At 50.6% G+C, this 17,922-nt stretch overlaps 1 protein-coding gene and 1 long non-coding RNA gene across 4 annotated transcripts in view; one reads left to right on the top strand and one right to left on the bottom strand.

Moving 5' to 3' along the window:
- The window catches only part of LOC139060085 (uncharacterized), a 427,207-nt gene that overhangs the window by 280,883 nt on the left and 128,402 nt on the right, over positions 1 to 17,922 (bottom strand). The window lies entirely within an intron of this gene.
- LOC139060084 (plexin-B-like) overlaps positions 15,032 to 17,922 on the top strand; it is a 149,073-nt gene continuing 146,182 nt past the window's right edge. Inside the window, exon 1 of the mRNA XM_070538880.1 lies at positions 15,032 to 15,550. The gene's annotated coding sequence lies outside the window, so the exon portion shown is untranslated. The remainder of the gene's footprint in view (positions 15,551 to 17,922) is intronic.

Here is a 17,922-nt window from a genome sequence, read left to right as displayed (position 1 = left end):
CGCGGCAAGCGAAAATACAATCGAGGCCGCCTGATGACGGGCGACAACGTTCCGCCGAGCCGCCAAAATTACAGCGGCACTGCAGATCGTGGACCATGGGTATTCGGCATGATCTGCGTGACCACCGGGGAGCTCCGACTATTCAAGGTCGACCGACGAGACGCGGCGACGCTAGGCCCCATTATTGCAGCCAACGTTGAACCGGGAACCACCATCCAAAGTGATGAATGGGCCCCATACAACTGCATCCCGAACTTGGTGGGGGCTAACGGAGCAAGACTGAATTTGCAATGGGAGGCTGTTAACCACAGCATGAACTTTGTAGACCCAATCACGGGCGCTCACACCCAGAAAATCGAAAGCTACTGGCAGAAGGTGAAGCGCTACCTCGACTCCGCCGGCTACAGGGTGACTCCACAGCTTCTCGAGTCGCACCTGATATATATTGGCTATGGTGGGCATCGATTAATGGGCACATGCGCTGCAAGGACTCGTTTCTGCGTTTATTTGAAGCGATCGCACGGCGCTACCCACTGTGACATAGTAATGGAAAATAAAGCGCACTTTTCTGACCCTTTGCTTTTGTATGAATGTTTCCCGGCATTGCTGCGCGCTTCCGTACACGGTAGGCCCGCGGCGCTGCACTTCCGCAGTAAGCGACGCTCACTTCGCCTTTTGAAAGCCCAGTGCAAAAAGCAGGCGATTGTGCAAAAGCCTAGTGCAGAAACCAGGCTCACATCAATCTGCGCTCGAAAAAGCGATCGCATAACAGCCTAGTGCAGAAACCAGGCGCACACCAATCTGCGCTCGGAAAAGCGCGCGCAAGCACGTAGCGAGCCGCGCCAATCCAATCCAGAAGCCAAAGAAGAGGGGGGAAGTAATGTGTGACACTAAGTTCAGAACTACCCTTCGGGCGCTTGTTACGGTCCGGCGAGCGCACTTGCTCGATGTCGGCAAAGACGAAATCGGCGAAACGCTGCTGCTGGCGGCGGTCCCCTGGTCGCAATCACACAGCACGGACAGAAGCTCCCACCGTAACTTGCCGCAACGCTTGGTTGCAGTCTCCCCTAGCGCAGCGATTTCAGAACCACTCAACGACACGAGCGTGAGGCAGCGCAACTTGAAAATGGCGTCATGCTATTGACGGCTTCGGCTCTGGATCATTTTGTAGCTGCACAACTGAGCAAAACAGTTGCGCTAGTTTCGGTTTTGTTTCCTCGCGTTGAAATAAAAACTGTTTTGCTCACTGATAATTTTACGTCACTTAAGTAATGTTTACGAATGAAACAGCTATGAATTTAACACGCGTCTTGAAATACCCGCTACGTTCACTTGGCAGAAGCAAACTTTTCTCGTCCGAGTGTGGTTGTGTTTTAAATACCTATCGCTGGGCTGTCGGAGCGTGCTCGAAGTCTGAAGACGCGGCGTAATTGTCCTTAATTTTCTTAGCTATAACGGTGCGGCTGCCCTTGATTTCTGTGGAGTGCAGTTTGCTCTGATGTAAGGTAGAACTACAAAGCCGCCCATGTTACTGAATGATCTAGTGCACCTGAAGCTGCCAGAACTCCGGTATTTCCTCCACAAGTTCTTGCGACTGTGTGCCGCTCTCACCAAATGCGAGCGTGTAGTCATTTGGCGGAGATTTAGCAACACATTTTCTAGAACTATCGTTCACCGCTCTATCACGACATGGCAGCAGCGTGGTTGGTCCTTAGTAAAATTTTCTATGTATTGCGAATTTTGCGATAGCAATTATATGGACACAACCGCCGAAATATATCTGTCGGTGTTGCCGTGAGCTTACGTATAAAGTGCGATAAGATCCTATCCTGCGCCGTTAGCTGTGCGCGTTAAAGGAAGTGTGCGAGGGCGAGCCGAGATGTATAGTGCCTGGATGGGTGCCCCAAGTATCTATAGGTGGTCACTTGATAAAACGCGCGCAAGCCGGGGAAAGGAGGCGCTGGTTTAGCACGCTTCTCCTCTGGCCGTTGCTCTAGCCCGGTCTGGCGCCACTCTCGCTCTGTCTTGGAGATAATTCCCGATGGGTGCAAAGTGGGGAGGGGGGGAAGAGGGGAAAGGCGCTTCTATATCGCCGTTTCAAGTTTCGGGGACGCTTTGAAGGACGAGGCAGCAGAAGCGTTCTGTCCGCTCTGTTCGCGCCCTTCATCACGCGGACGCTGTGGCAGCCAGTGTTCGCGGTCATTGAGTGAAATCTGTTCATGTTTGCACGTGCGCGCGTGACCCCGTGCTTGCTAATTTACGGAGTAAGCGATTGTTTACTGCAGTTTATTCAGGCGATGAAGCTACGAACCTTGGTTCGTGCAGTTGTTCGTGCAGTGGTTCATGCAGCATTGGGGGGGAAACTGCTACATTTTTGTTTTTAAATTTCTGGGGGGTTCAAAAGCAGTGCTGCGTACGCTAGTGTTTGTTTCTGGTCGCGGAACACAACGCACTGCGGTAGCCCAGTGGCTTTGGTGTTGCGCTGCTGAGCTCGAGGTCACGGGTCCAATCACAACCGCAGCAGTCGCATTCCAATGGGGGCAGAATGCGAAAACGCGCGTATATTGTGCATTCCGTGCACGGTAAATAACCCGAGCTGCTGAAAATAAATCTGCAGTTTTCAATTACCGTGCGCCTCATAACAAGATCTTGATTTTGGAACCTAAATCCTCAAAATTTAACTTTACGTAGCGCAATTACATTTACAATCGACACTGTTGAGTGCGCCTACTGAACTTATCTCGTTGCTGTGCTCTCTTTAGTAGCCAATGCTATATTTTTTAGATTTACTTATGGTCAGAATCCATTGTGACAAATCCGGGTCTTCCTTAGCATAGGAAGCCAGCTATCGCTTAAGCGTGTGATATATCAACAAACATGTTCAAGGAAAATCGATATTTAGAGTTCGATGTAATTGCAGAACATGACAAGCTTGACGAAAGAATGATACACCGCATGTCGGTAACATGTCGGTAACATCATTTCAGCATCAAACAAAACCCTCGGTTTTCTAAAACGTCACCTTCGTCTTGCCCCACCACATGTTAAATTGCTCGCGTATAAATCACTTATAAGACCCAAATTAGAATATGCATGCCCCATCTGGAGCCCACTTCAAGCATATCTAATCACCGCATTGGAAGCTGTGCAGAATCGTGCTGCCCGATTCATTCATTCCTCATACTCATATGACGTCAGTGTTTCATCCTTGAAAGCTACATCCGGACTGTCACCCCTCTCTTTTCGTCGTCGCATTGCTAGCCTCACCCTTTATCACAAATTATTTTGTTCTCCTCTCAATCAAGCACCGTATATCGCCGCCGCATCACGCATATCTCACCGCACCAGTCATCCCCTTCAAGTTGCCCGCCCATTATCACGTACTACTACGTTTTCAGCCTTGTTATTTCTTCGAGCAGCCACGGACTGGAACGGCCTACCCCATGACATCGTCGCCATCGCTTCAACACCTGCTTTTCAAGAACGCGTAACAGATAATAATAATAATATTTGGGGTTTTACGTGCCAAAACCACTTTCTGATTATGAGGCACGCCGTAGTGGAGGACTCCGGAAATTTTGACCACCTGGGGTTCTTTAACGTGCAACGCGTAACAGATCACCTTCAATGTTAAATCACCATCGCTGTTTGTTTTCCTCACTACAAATGTAATCCCACCCCTTATGTAACACCCCCTGAAATGGGGGCCTTTAAGGAATGAAACTGAACTGAACTGAACTGATTACAACCAGGACAGGAACCCGAGGGCCTGCCTAAAACAGAAGACGTTATCTGGTATTTCTTCTCCTGCATTTTAATCTTTCTCTCGCCAGACTCATCTCGAATATCAGAGGAGTCGCAATCTTGCACGACGACTCTTCGCGTCCTATTAAGAGTCAAACGACCCACACACAAATGTTGACTCTTGTTTTGTGACTCTACCCGCGCGAAAATGGGTCTTCGTAAGAAAAAAGAGAGTCAAGTTGCTGTGACTCACTTTTTACTCTCTTTTTTCTTAGAGTGAATCATAGTTGCCTATGTTTTTGATGAAAGTTAGATCGGGAGTGGTGTCAACACTGACACTATTCCCGATACGGGTGGGTGTCTGGGGGTCTGTGATCAGAGTCAGTCCCTGTTGTTGGGCCTCCAGCCAAAGATTACGACCTTTGACTACCTCTGTGCGGTATCCCCATGCAGTGTGGGGAGCGTTAAAGTCACCTAATAATAATATGGCCTTTTGTTGGGAGATTCTGAGAACCTTCCTGAATAGAGTTCCGAACTTGTGACGTCGGCACTTTGGGCTACTATAGACATTAAGAATGAATATGCTTTCATCCTCCTTACGTTTAGGAATGAGTTCAATAAAGACGTGGTCTATGTCGACTTCTTCAATATCATGTTTAATGACTGTTAGATTTCTGTGAACTAGAATAGCGGTGGTGGAATCCGACCCAGAAGCATTATAGGATTTATACCCTGCCAATTTTGCGTGGCCTCCCGTCTCCTGAAGGGCAATGATATCAGGGGCCGCCTTACCCCGAAGGAACTGCTGAAGGTTTCCCCGTTTGCGGCGAAACCCACGGCAGTTCCACTGCCAGATCTTGTAGTTAGGAGTGTGAGCCATTTTGAGGTGGCGGGGGTTCAGCGATCGGTTTGGAGATTTCGGATAGGGGTGGACGGTCATAGGGTTTGGATGCCACGCCCTTAAGGGAGCCGGAGGCCGTGGATGTAAATCTCGACTCCCAGCGAAGTACTTTGGCTTCGGTCGCGGCTACCCGAGACTCTAGGTTGGTGCTTCTGGTTTCCAGAGAGTCTAGACGTGCGCTTATTTGTTGCAAGTGGGCACCATTCTCCTGATGTTGCTGAAGCATCTGGTTGGCAAGTTCAGTAATCATATGTTCTAGTTTCTCGAATCTTGGTGATATGTCTGAAGAGTTGTCTGTATGATCTTCTGCCTTACGTTTATGTGGTGGTGCTGTGGTGTTGAGTGAGGGATTAGATGGTGGGGTAGGACGCGGCGTCTGACTGCGCTCCTGTTGTTTTTGTTGTAATCGGGTGATTTCTGCACGCTGCTTAGTGATTTCGGTTCGCTGTTGTTCTATTAACTGCCTCATTTGTTGGAGTTCTGCCTCGAGAGCCTGCATCTTAGGATACTGAGCATTGGGAGAAGAGACCGTGTTAGCCCAGCTCACCTGTGGACCGCTGTTAGTCGGGGTCGTTCGTCTCCCGGAACTCGACCGGTTCCGCGACGTCCCGTCGGAGTCGGTGGCACTTGGAGTTGAGCTTAGTCTCGGGTAAGACCGAGATCGGCTCCTACTGCTCGATCCTCCGGGAAAAAAGCTTGCACTGGTTTCTTGGCTGTTCTGCGTCGATCGGCGTTCTCGCGATCTACTTTGCCTGCGCTCGTTAGGGATGTTCTGTTCTTCCACCGATAGTTTCTGCCACTGTCGTTGTCGGATGATGTAGGGGATTTGGAAACGTTTCCTGCATTGCTTTGAGCCGGAGAGATGGTTGCCGTTGCAGATAGCGCATACTAGTTCGCAGTCATGGTCCGTTGGCGGGTTTTGCTTGCCGCACCGGATACAACATTTTTCGTTCGGGGTGGGGCACACATCGTCCCGGTGGCCGACTTTTCGGCAGATTCCGCACACTTCGATCTTCTTCTTGTACAGAAGGCACCGGTACGTAGTATTTCGGTAGTTGACGTAGTGTGGTACTTCTTCACCTTGAAAAACGATGATAACTGAGGACGTCTTGCCCATGCGCCTGGCGTGCAGGACCCGGGGGGTATTACGCGCCAAACTTCTAATAATGTCTTCTTGTGTGTCGTAGTCCGGAATCCCATGGATGATTCCTTTGGCCGAGTTTTCGGGCGCCGTAATGTAAGTAGTCATGCTGAATCTCTTCTCTTGTAATTTGAGCTCCTTGATTTGGCTGTATTTGACGGCGTTGTCTTCTCTTGGTGTGCTGACAATAATGATATTTTGGCTGGTGTTGATTCGGATCATGTCTTCTAGTTGCGTTGCCGCTTCCAGAGCGGCCGTTCTCATGATGTTGTCGGTGATGAGCGCGGAGCTCCAGCCGGCTGTATTGAATCCGTCACGCGGTCGGAGAACCACTTTGAAGTCGTCTTCCGGCAGCGGTGGGGGCTTCGGCACTTGCCGACGCGGACGGGACGACGGCGTCTGTGCTACCGAATTAGTTCTTGTACGTGGTATGGCTTTGGACTCGTTAAGGCTTGGTTTGCTTCGCTGTAGGGTCTTATGGGCGGCGAGCCATCCTGCCTCGTTTAGTTCTTCCGGGGCGATTTCAGTCCCCTCCACTTCTATTTCCATAGTTGCCTGATGAGTTGGTAGAGATGCCGGGCTGCCGAACCGGCGTTAGGGTTAACGCGGCGGTCGGCGAACCGGGCACGAAATGTGGCGTTTTATGGATGGATATGGAAGCACTTGCCGAGATGTTGATCTCTTCGTGGTCCTGATGACTTCCCGCAGTAGTGGCGATGGTTACTTCCAGGAAATCTATAGGCTGACGGTCGCTGTGAGTGGGAAAAGCCGGAGCTCCATGTGAGGTACTTCTACATTTCTTCTACTTCGTCTTCTTCTCTAGAATAGCTTAAGTTTTATAGATTTCCGAGAAGTCACTGTAATTCCAAAGGCTCAGGTTGTTACACGCATCGCGTATAACTATAACCGGATCCGACTAAGCTACGTTAACTACGTCAAGAGCAGTAGCCGGCAAAGTGATTCTCGAACGGATTCTCTATAGTCGGCAATCACGTTTACGGCACCAAAATGCTCGAAACTTCACCATGGCAGAAGACGGATCGAGAGGGACTACAAGAACTAGACGTGGCGATGCTGGCATAGAATTCCTGCACCTCATCCTTGCTCTGCTCGCTCTTATTGCACTTGAAATTACTCACAATGCGACTCGCTCAGTCACCTTGACATCTGTCTTGACAGAAAAGCGCAAAACACTATATATGTACATATATACCCATCCGAAACCTTCAAATCCGCGAGAAGTTGCAGAAGACACCATCAATGGTTTCAAGAGAGCTGTTGAACTTTGAAGGTATAGATACTGCCGAATCCAAAAGACGTAGCTACTTAAAAACGCAGTGGCACATTTTTCAGAACGCGAGTTCGGTTCCAGTTTGAAGCCCCTCGGTAGCATAGAATTTCGTACATAATTTAGGAGGACATATTGCGCTCTCATAGATACGGAAGCTGCAATTATGATCGTTCAGCCTGCATGGGATTGACGGGTATAGTACATAGATTGCCCTAAATATTTGTCCATCTGGATTCGAAGATCTTGTTGACTTTGCAAACTGATCATTTATTAAAGAAATTCCGCCTTATAAATGAAACAATTCGCAACGATTACACATGTTCGCAGGCCTCATGGTGAACTTTAATGCGTTTAGAAAGATATACGGTTACTTAAAAATTTAGGCCGATAGACGCAGGTAAAGCGTACAATAAATCAAACCGCAAGAACATCAGAAGCCACGAGCATACGAAGAAATAGTTAAATCCGTGCAATATAAAACCATAATCCTCACAGTAGCTCAACGATCGTAACGCCAGGTTTATTTAGTATAACTCATGCAGCCAAGTCTGCAGTGCACACAACTCGCCCACGGAGCGCGCATGCAGGCTTCATTTCCACGGCTTTCGGTCGGTATATAGACTTCGCGTTTGCAACCGCGCCGAGCCAGAAGCGTTCGCGGCAGCAGCCGCACATGGCGCGGCCTGTCTCGCTCGCGGTGGAGTTTAGAAAATGCAGCAGGGGGGAGAGGGGGAGGGGGCGGGGGGACGGCATCGTTTCGCGTATGCCGCTGATGGCGCTGTCACGCGTCGCACACGCACATGCACACCGTTTGCGTGCCATCTCTCGCAACAAAAGAAGTGTGAAAGCACCGTTCTATATCTTCTTTCTTCCTTCTATTCGGGTCCCCCTTTCTCATCCCCCGTATACATACATACATCTGCGACGCAGTGTTCTCTGCATGCGGCGTTTGGCTCCTTTTCCATAAGCGCGAAGGTGCCATCGGGCTAATAACGTAGATATGCGCGAGTCTCCTCCTTTCCGGCTGTTTCGTGTCCCCGTCGCATAATCGACTCTGGATTTTGTGTTTCCTTGGGGACTGCGAGCGCGTGTGTTAGCAAGCAGGGCGCGACTGGACTGGTCCGCCATGTTGGTCTAGAACCTAATGCGTATATGTCTGTGTCCGCGGACGCGTGCGTTGGAGAGACACGCCTGTTTCTGCCGGGTTACGCACGACATCTCTCTCTCTCTCTCTCTCTTATACGCCTCGCTGGAATGACTGCACGCCGTCAGCGCGGGATGCGCGGACACACCTTATTTTTGGCGGCGGCGGCGGAAGCTTCTGGAATTCAGTCACGATGTTTCGTAATCTATACCGTCAGTTTATACGTCGCCTTGCGTCGTTTCAAGTATGGAATCGCTTTGGAATGTCATCCTCCGAAGACTTTTGTGCACGCGTATATTCTACAACGTTCGTCCACTCCGCACAAACAACGTCGACTCAAGAAAAAAAGTAGAGTGTGTATGTAACGTCGTCGCTCCACTCGATTTGTCACTGCACTTGATCGAATCCTCCGCTGCATTCGGTTGAGTGCGTCTGCTCAAATACGCTGTATAGGGAGGTGCGTTTCTCAAGCAACTCCTCGTCGTATATGAAATCACGTGCTTTCTTCAATCAAGCATACCGGCGGCGATATGCTGCATTTGGTGAAGTGCCGTATCATGCATCAGGATTCTGTCCCATCTTTTCTCATCACTCATCACAACGAGTGGCCGATACCGGCGGTATATAGCGTATAGGCGTGGCGTTGCGCCAGCCAATGAAGGGGAAAAAAAAAAGGTTTGGAAAATAACGCAGCATCGCGCACGCTTTCATGCCGCGTGGTGCTTGTCTCCTCTGTCTCTTCTGTCGACATTGTTCATTAGACAATAAAGAATACAAACGCCAACGGATGCCTGATGCATGTCACAGAGTACTATTTGCTGGAACAAATGCAGTAGAAATAAGCCAATTGAACATGCTTCGTCGAATCGCCCATGGCTCAGCTTCAATGTGTCCAAAAACAGGGAAAAAAAAAACACAGCTCATATAGCCCTCCCATGCACGCGTTACTATACATAGACTTACACGTACTACTCAAGAGCAGACTTTTGCTGACCCATACTGAGCGTTTTACTGGCCGCGTAATAACGCAGAAGGTCGAGTATACCGCATAAAGGACGAGACGATGTTAGCACAAAAGTCCTGCCGGCCCTTTCGAGCCAGCAGGAAGGCAGCGGGATCGAAGCCCGCGGGAACGCGTGCAGAAGCAAGCTCGAGATACACTACGTGTGTGGCGCGGCTGGCCTTCTCGCATGTATATATCTTGCACGAGCAGCAACAAAACGCCGGAGGAGCTCACTCACTCGAGGAATACACAGACGCTGCTTTGCCGTACAAAGATAGAGAGAGCCGCTTCGCCTATCCCGCACTCCGCGCTTTTATTCGGAGAGCGCATGCCTGCAGGGACGGCGACCGCCTCGCGGATACCCCATATAGCGTTTCCTGCTAGAACTACCAGAGGGAACTCTGGCGCTGCGATCGCTAAGCTGCGATGGGGATGATGCTTAGGACGTGGATTTGACTAGGCTTCGTGCTTGTGGCTTAAGACATATTTGAGGCTTTATTTAGTACGCTTTATCTGCCATGGTCAGCATAAATTTCGAAGCAATCCTGTTTTTCTAAACGCGCAAGGCAATAAGACACTTGCGAACGTTCATTGTGAATTGTTGCGTTTAGAGCGCGATATTTCGTCGGAAATGGTCAACTTGCAAAGTCACAATCCCGTTCGAAGCAATAAAAGGACGACGCTTAGGCAAATCCGTGTTTACACTAACCATAAAGTTCACGAGGGTTACAATGCGGGCTTGTTGGTAATGTTGTTGGTAGCGATGTGTGTGTCCCTGTGTGTCTTCTTTTGTCCCTTCTCTTAATCGCCCTACCGTACACCCCTTCAAGTTACACTAACCGTCATTCTAATGCTGGCCGAACGTACCGCCGTGCTTGCAGCTGCCATGGACACTATATATATATGGCGCTGGAGCTCCCTACACAGTAATTTTTTGCAAAAATCGTTATTGCGTATACGCGGTTCGCAGCTGGCGCGCCGACGTACTGCACTAGCACGGCAAGGGACGCGCGAGCACTTCGCCAGCTGCGTGCACACAGCGTGTCACACGTTGCAGCTGAGAGCTCTGCTGTGCGGTTCCTCAGCGCCGCGGGCGTCGTCGAGTCTCTGCTTGGAGCATCCGGGTGAGCCTTGTGCCCTGTCCGCTATGTGGACGTTGCTGCGCCGAGACGGCGAGCGCGAGACGACGGGCGGTGCGTTTGCAATGGGAGGCCGATTAAACAGTCGCATCTCTTTCTCCTCCTTCCTCTTCGTCCCTCCCTCACCCTCCTCCTTCTCCGCCAGGTCCTAACACGGTGCGCTGTGTCACGGCCGGCGCTCCCAGGTTTATATATCGTAAACACACAGACACGCATACGGGCACGCACACATACGCACACACTCCCTCACTCGTTCTCTCTCTCTCTCTATCTCTCTCTCACGCACACGCATGGGAGAGTGACGGCTTGCAATGGGCAGACCCGTGCCGAACTGCCCACGGAGGTTCGTGCGCCGAGTCGAGCGACTCCCGTCCGTCCAAACAGAGGGCAACGAAGCGGCGCGGCTGAGAAGTGTGCGCACCATAGGAACGTCTCTGGGCTGCTGCTCTCGCGCATAGCGACAGCTGGCATGTACACAGCCAAACGTCCCGGACTGCGGTTCGCTACAGAGAGAGAACGCTTCGTAATGCATGCGAAGAGGGCCTGTCTCTCCATGGACGAATTTGTGACGTCACGCCTCGCTGAAAAGCCCAGGACGACGGCGCGCTCTGGCAGGGCCAATGGCACCAGTATAGAAAAACGAAATAGTGACATGCCTCGCCGTGGCACATACACATCGTCGGCGCGGCACATGCAGTGCTTCAGCACCACAGCAAGCGTATACCCCATATCCGCAATACTTACCTGTGAAGTCTGTTCGCATGTTTCTGTTGCACTTGTAATCATTCACACTACTTCCTAGCGCCTCAGTGCACGTTTACAGCCCTCGCTCTGACATCTGTTGCATGTGGTTAGACGCGGCATTCCTGTCCCAGTCTTAGAAGAATATGCATTGTATCAGCATATACATGCAGATTCTTCTAAGCTATCTATCTGGCCCATTCCCCATTGTCATTTCCGTCGTTTCGAATATACGCTTTTCATTGTTACCCCACAGTGCAATGACCAACCATCTGACGTACAGCAAACAAAAGCGCTCACTCCTGGTTAGACACGAGACCCCATCTCCCTCTCGTTCCTACGACTCTTTACCTTGAACGGACCTGTTGAGCTGTCCTAACACCAAAGGGACAGATACAAGTATCGCGCATTCCTTTGTTGTTGTTGTTGTTTTCATCATAAACACCACTGCTCCCAATGACAATCTCTATATATACTAGACACAAATGCCCGTCGGGCCCAATATATAAGGTCGCAGTAGTAGCTGCAACACCCCGGGAACCGCTCAGGACGTCAAGGAGAAAGAAGGCAACGCGGACCGCGCGCTTCGCAAGTGCAATAATGAATTGCTGCAGCGCACTCGGATCCTGTTACTGCGCGGCACAGCGCGAAACCCAGAGGACTCTGCCCAGGCAGCCAGCCCGGGCGGCACCCTTTCAAACTCCACGCGCGCGCGCACCCCCGCGCGTTCGACGCCACGCATGCAGTGGGTGCCAGAAAACGATTTGCACTGCAGCGAGGCGACGGGCCGCGGAAGCGAACAGGATTGCAGCCGGGCCGCGCGCGGGGCCCTCGGCTGTTTGCGGCCGCCGCCGGAGCACGGCCACTTTTCGAGCGTAGTAGTGGTGGTACACAAGGGGAGGAGGGAAAGAAAGCCGTGCCGCCGCCCTGTTGCCCGCAGCGTTTATATGCGACTACTATTCTTACTAAGCAGCGCGCGCGCAGCCAAGGCGCGGTCATCCGCCCGCCGCCGCCGCCCACGCGTATATACTTCTCGAGCCACACGGACGCGCGGCGGGAAGCGCGATTTGCGTCGAATTAACGCCCTGCCCGGCCTCCGCTCTCTCGGTTCTGTTCGCGCCGTGCCAGAGGCCGGACACGGCTAAAGAGATGGTGGGGGAATGTGGGGGGGAGGGGGGAGGTTAGGATCGGCGCGAGTTCCGACTGGAACGCGTTGCCATTGCATAGCTGCGCGAGCGATGCAGGCTTGGGCGCTATGTAGGCCTTGCTGCCGCGTGGCTTAAAAGTCCACCGCACATGTGACCGAGCGCTCGTAAGTCTGACTGATGAACGATGAACGCTTCGGCGTGTGTGAGCGTCCGCAATGCGAGCTTTTCTGCCCTCTTTCTCCTCGTCTATTATGTAGTACTCCTCCCCTTCCCCAGTGCACGGTATACGTCACGGCGCCCAGCCTAGTAAACCTGCCTGCCCTTATACTTCGGTGAATTTTCTCTCTCTCTCTCTCTCAGATTCCGGGGACGGTTCGCGCTGTCATTGCTGCTTGGCAACTATATAGCATGGTTCACTGCGACGTCTACGTCTATGGTGACTCTGTACGTACGTACTACATAAAGAGCTGGAACTTAAGCTCTAAAAAATTCCGTCTGAGCGACGAACTTTCACCGTTCCGTTAAGTTCGCCGGTGTTAGCGAGTCGCACCAAGAATGTTCCGAAGCGAAAAGGTTACGAACCGTGACGCCCACTGTTTGCACAGTTTCCTGGAGCGCATACAACTTGCTCTCAGCGTCATTGAAACCTTTACTCGATTACTGTAAGTACATCGCAGTATCTAAATGAAGACAAAACCGCCGTAGAAGACAGTCTTATGGCGCTCTATGCGGCAAGTAATGCAGCCAACGCCGACCCGCATCACACTGTGGCATGGATGATGAAAGACACGATCGCGAAGATCCGGACGAACCATAGCAATAAAAAAAAAAAGGAAAACGCTGGAATGACGGAGGTGAGAGCGAGCATTTTGTGGCTCGAGCACCACACAAACGATGCACCGAACTGCAAACTATACATTTAAGAGGCTCACGTTGTAATGGAGCTCTCCTGCTTGACTTCAACGACCAACGGCGTGTTCGTCCGCGAGTACGTGACCTCACGACTGTGCGTACAAGTGCAGGTAAACTTCAGTGGCTGGAACGTGAAATCAAACAAGATCACGTTCTCGCACTTCACGTTTCACGGAGCGCCACAAGCAACATCCAACCAGTACTTAATAGTCAATTAAAAAAGAAAGAAAAAAAAACAGCAGCTTCGCTTTCCTGCGACCCCACATGACCAAAACTTGGCGGTCAACAAATCACAACAGTGAACAAGTGTGCCATTAAATACGTTTCTATGAACGCGATGGGTGCTGCTCTCACACTCAAAATAGTTTGGAATGCAATAAAAACAACGTGTATTTAACTCAAGAGCACCGACATTTGGGCTAGTTGGTTACGCATAGCAGATCACGGTCAAGCGCGCACAAATAAGGACAAAGTGAGGAGTGGACGACACAAGCGCTTGTGTTGTCTACTCCTCACTTTGTCCTCGTTTGTGCGCGCTTGACCGGGATCGGCTATGTGTGTTTAACACTTGGCGGTCGTCCTAGTGATAAGCAATGCCGGTATATATTGGCGCATCCACCAAGTACGCAGGAAATCCAGCATATGACTTCTTGAATAAGGCACATTATGAAGGTCCCACCGAAATTACAAAAGCGGGTACTTCCTACGCACAAGCAGAGCCGAGTAAATACGAGTAATTCACGCTCTCATTGGAGCGGATGTAGTATATACGAAAAGTGGGGTAAGGTTAACCCACAGCAAGAAAAAAAGTTCTATTAGGCTAACCTGAAGAAACGAAAACCTCAAAACATCCAAAGCAGCGCACGTCGTTTAAAAAGAAAACGTCGTTACACAACAATCCGTTTTTTTTTTTTGGGGGGGGGGGGGTCGTTGTTCAAGGTGAACTGAACTACAGGCAAGCAACACAGAAGCATTATTCAGTGTAGCACACTTACATTCAAACTTATTTCCTTTTAATCTCTTTCCGCGGAGAACTAGTTTGGAAATTGGCCGTCTCTGAAACGCGCATCTGAAATTGGTTTTGCAAGGGAGCCGTCGTTTACAGAGCAGTATAAACACAAAGCAAGAAAAACTCAGATTGTAGACGCCAACGCGTCGCCTCTCACCATGCCTAAAAAAAGAATCAATTAAAGAAAGGAAGAAAATTGTTGATATTCCGGGACTACCATGAGTCGCTACCGTTACTTCAGATGCAAGCGCGTACACAGGGAGATTAAGAATAAAAGAAAGTAAATTCTATCGAGCAGCTCTCGCCAGCCGACGACTTCGCCTTCTCCGCTTTCCGCACGATTTGCACAAACACGCAAAATCATTTCTCCCTCCAAACTAGTTTTTCGAAGGTCCTTATTTTCCATTATGCCCCGACAACACAGAAAATACACGGCGGCCAACCCTGAACCATGAAGAGGAGGGGCTTTCTCTCTCTTTTGTATCTTTACTTCTCTCTCTCTCTCTTTCTCGGTGCAACTCGCTTTGTTCGTAGCTTTCGTCTTTCACTTCAGCTTCACGGCCTCTTCGTGAGAAGAAAAAAGTAGAGACACGAAAAGCGCTTTCCTCTTCGGAAGTAATGAGAATGAGCGAAGGACCGAAAATACGAAAGAGAGCAAACGAACGAAAAGAACTCCACGAAGCGTCCCGCCCAACTCCCCGCGCCCAACCGGAACCAATCCTAGGGAACGCCTGGGGACGCCCCAGACCCACGAGTCGCGCCCTGGGGAATCCGATCTCGCGACTGGGGAATCTAGGGAGGAGACACCTAGGGAAACCACCTCCTCGTCGCTCGGCCCGCGCTCGGCAGATGCGGTGAGCCGGCAACGAGTCGCGTCCGCGCTTGCCAGTTTCTCTGCGGCGCGCGTGGAGTCCAGACGTGCATTCGACTCGTTCCTGCGGTGCCGGTTGTGTTGTGCTTGCGAGTCGTGCGCGTCGAAGTCGTCGTACCTCCGCTCCCCGACGAAGACACTCGCTTGACCGAAAAGAAAATATTCCCGGATTCCCTCCCAACCTGTTGGATTCTCGGCGAGTACTGCTGCCCCCCGTGTGTGTGTTGTGTGGTCTTCGCTCGTCGAGGATATTTTTCTTTTTTTTCCACGATCGGGATTTTTTTCCCCCTGCTCGCTGTTGGAACGTGTTGCTTCTTGTGCGCGCCAGGCTGCGGCAGTTCGTCTCTGAGAGCGAATAGCACTCTGGTGAGAACCCCTCCGTCTGGGCTTCGCGCGACGAACATCGCGTTCGTCGGTGTTCGGTGTAGTGCAGCGGTTGACCGACGACGCCGCGTGGGATCTCGTTTTTGACCATCGGAGCCGGACCCAGGATTTGAACTCAGTCGGTGAGTACGAACTTCACTTGCCCCGCGCGCGCTGTGATGAGCGCAAAGTTTGTTGAGGCGATGGGACCCGGCGGACTTTGCTTCTGAACCTTGGCTACAGCGCTTTATGAGCAACACCGCCGCGTCACCCAAAGCCGCTATAACAGACCTCCACACTCTCGTCAACTGCTGTTTTACGATTGCGACTCGAACTGATTCTCAAAAGCGTTCGACACAATAGCACGATTGATGAAAGCGCTGTCTGAACAATCCGTCGCGTGTCGCGCTCTACGGCGACAGCAGCTCTTCACTTGCGCAAAACTTCTAGATTACCCGAAGAAGAAAAAAAAAAAAACGCTGCCGTTATGCGCCCGACATAGCTGAAGAAAAATGTTCTCGCTTTTGCCTGCAAAAAAAAAAGGAGCACAGAATCTTGCCGCGCTTAACTGTCATTGTAGCACGCTTACTAAGACGCGTAAATCCAGGTACGGTCTCGTCCAGCCTTGTGGGTAACCCCACAGCGCGCCTCTGGTAGCGCATAGCGTTTTGAGATTCAAATGAGGCCGCGTATTCCCCGGCGGAATTCATGACGTCGTCGTCGCGTTTTCGTGATTCAGCGCCGCGGCGCTCGCGATATGCAAATGTATGTACGTCCTCGAATGACCGTTCCGACGCCGGGAAGGTAGCTGGGCGCTCATAACACGCATAGCCAGGAATTTGATTCTAAACATCTTACTTGCCGCAGGATTGAATTCCTCTAGATATATATGCATATACGCCGTGTGACAAGAGAATATCTTCACCGGCGGCCGGAAGTACCATCAGTGGAGAACGCTGGAAATATTGTAATTACGTGAAACGCGACGAAGGACAGGAAACAGCTTTGTGAAACGGAATGGCGAAGCAGTCGCGCATTCTTAATACAAAGCTTTTCAATGTCGCTTTAAAAAGCGAGCCATTTGTCTTATTGCTTTGTCTCGTTAAAAAGGATACCGACTGACGCCGGCTTGGGAATGAAGCAAATGAAGATCGGAACGAATAAGTAAAGAGCTTGCCTCAGAGAACAAATCGTTTTCTACAGCTAAACGAACAACGCCAGTCCAGCTCGCTTTTAATCTCTAGTACCAGGAAGTAAGACGTGGACAGCAAAATTTTAATCTTTCGAAAACGAGGTTCATTAGTAAAGCGACTGAAAAAATAAATAGCCCGCTGTGTAATTCTTGCATCGCAGTCACCGACGGCGTGCGCTGTTTCTCATTTAGGGTTCCTGCACCTTTCCTTAAATTTCGTGTCGAGGATTTCCTGGCGGCCTTCGGGGCTGGACGGCGGGCGCAAAAATTTTAAGCTCGGTTTTTCCCGACCATGCAACTGCGGGGCTTAGCGTTGTTTACGCGCGACGTTATACGTGCGGGCGCTTTCGCGCTGGGGCTCCTTGAAAGTCTTTGCAGTGTTGAGATGAGTGAGATTAACGCAAGATCCCTACTGTTTCGTTTCCCCTGATTAACGCGTATCCGTGGAAACCAGCGTTACCGGAGAAAACGCAGAGAGTGATAACAACAACACGGCACTGTTCCTTACGCGTTTCATCGGATTGTCGCGGCGTTTGCCCCCCTTTTGCCATTTCGCGTACGTTGTACTTTTATTTCCAAAGGCGGGAATCTCGATAATGCGTTCACTGGCTTCTTATTTTGGAACGCTTTTTTCAACGTCCTAGCGGAAATAAGGGCGACGCCTTATCATGTCCTCGTGCGAGAACACTCCGACGCGCAAACATATTGACACTGATATACATATCCGGGAAGATATAAACCATTTTTGTATATGTCGCTAAAGAGTTGATTTATGGTGGCCGCGTCCTCCGCCTTGGTGTACAGTGCGAAAATACCATAGAAAGACGGCGCCGTTGTAAAAAAAAAAGAAAGCGCGCAGAGCTAGGCAAATTGGCGTATACTTTTTTCCCTCGCTTTCCTCCTAATTTGCGCTAGTCGTTACCCAAGTGTTACACTGTTTCAGACACCCATAATCACTGTACTTTTTTTTCTTTTCTTGAACCGGACCTTCGATCGATCCACGTTGGTAAAACGGCGCCGCGTCGGCGGCAATGGGAGAGAAACGGAGTACGCAAAAAAAAAAAAATCTACTAAATAAACACAACAGCCACGACTGCTACTAAACGCGCCCGGAGCAAATCTGAACGTGTAAGAACATGCTATGCGAGGAGCAAAAAAAGAAAAGAAAAAAGACCGATCATGGGCTCTCTCGCACGCTATTCGATACTTCCCCACAGGCTCCGCTTGCCTGATCGGACATGTCGGAGGGCGCACTGGTAACGAGGGGCCTTCTTGGGGCATACCGTACTCGAAACCCTGTAGAGATTGCGAGGTGGTACGTAG

The sequence above is a fragment of the Dermacentor albipictus genome, chromosome 5 (assembly GCF_038994185.2).
Source record: "Dermacentor albipictus isolate Rhodes 1998 colony chromosome 5, USDA_Dalb.pri_finalv2, whole genome shotgun sequence".
NCBI lineage: Eukaryota > Metazoa > Arthropoda > Arachnida > Ixodida > Ixodidae > Dermacentor > Dermacentor albipictus.
The sequence above is the reverse complement of the archived record's forward strand: the minus strand, read 5'-3'. Positions and strand labels throughout refer to the sequence as shown.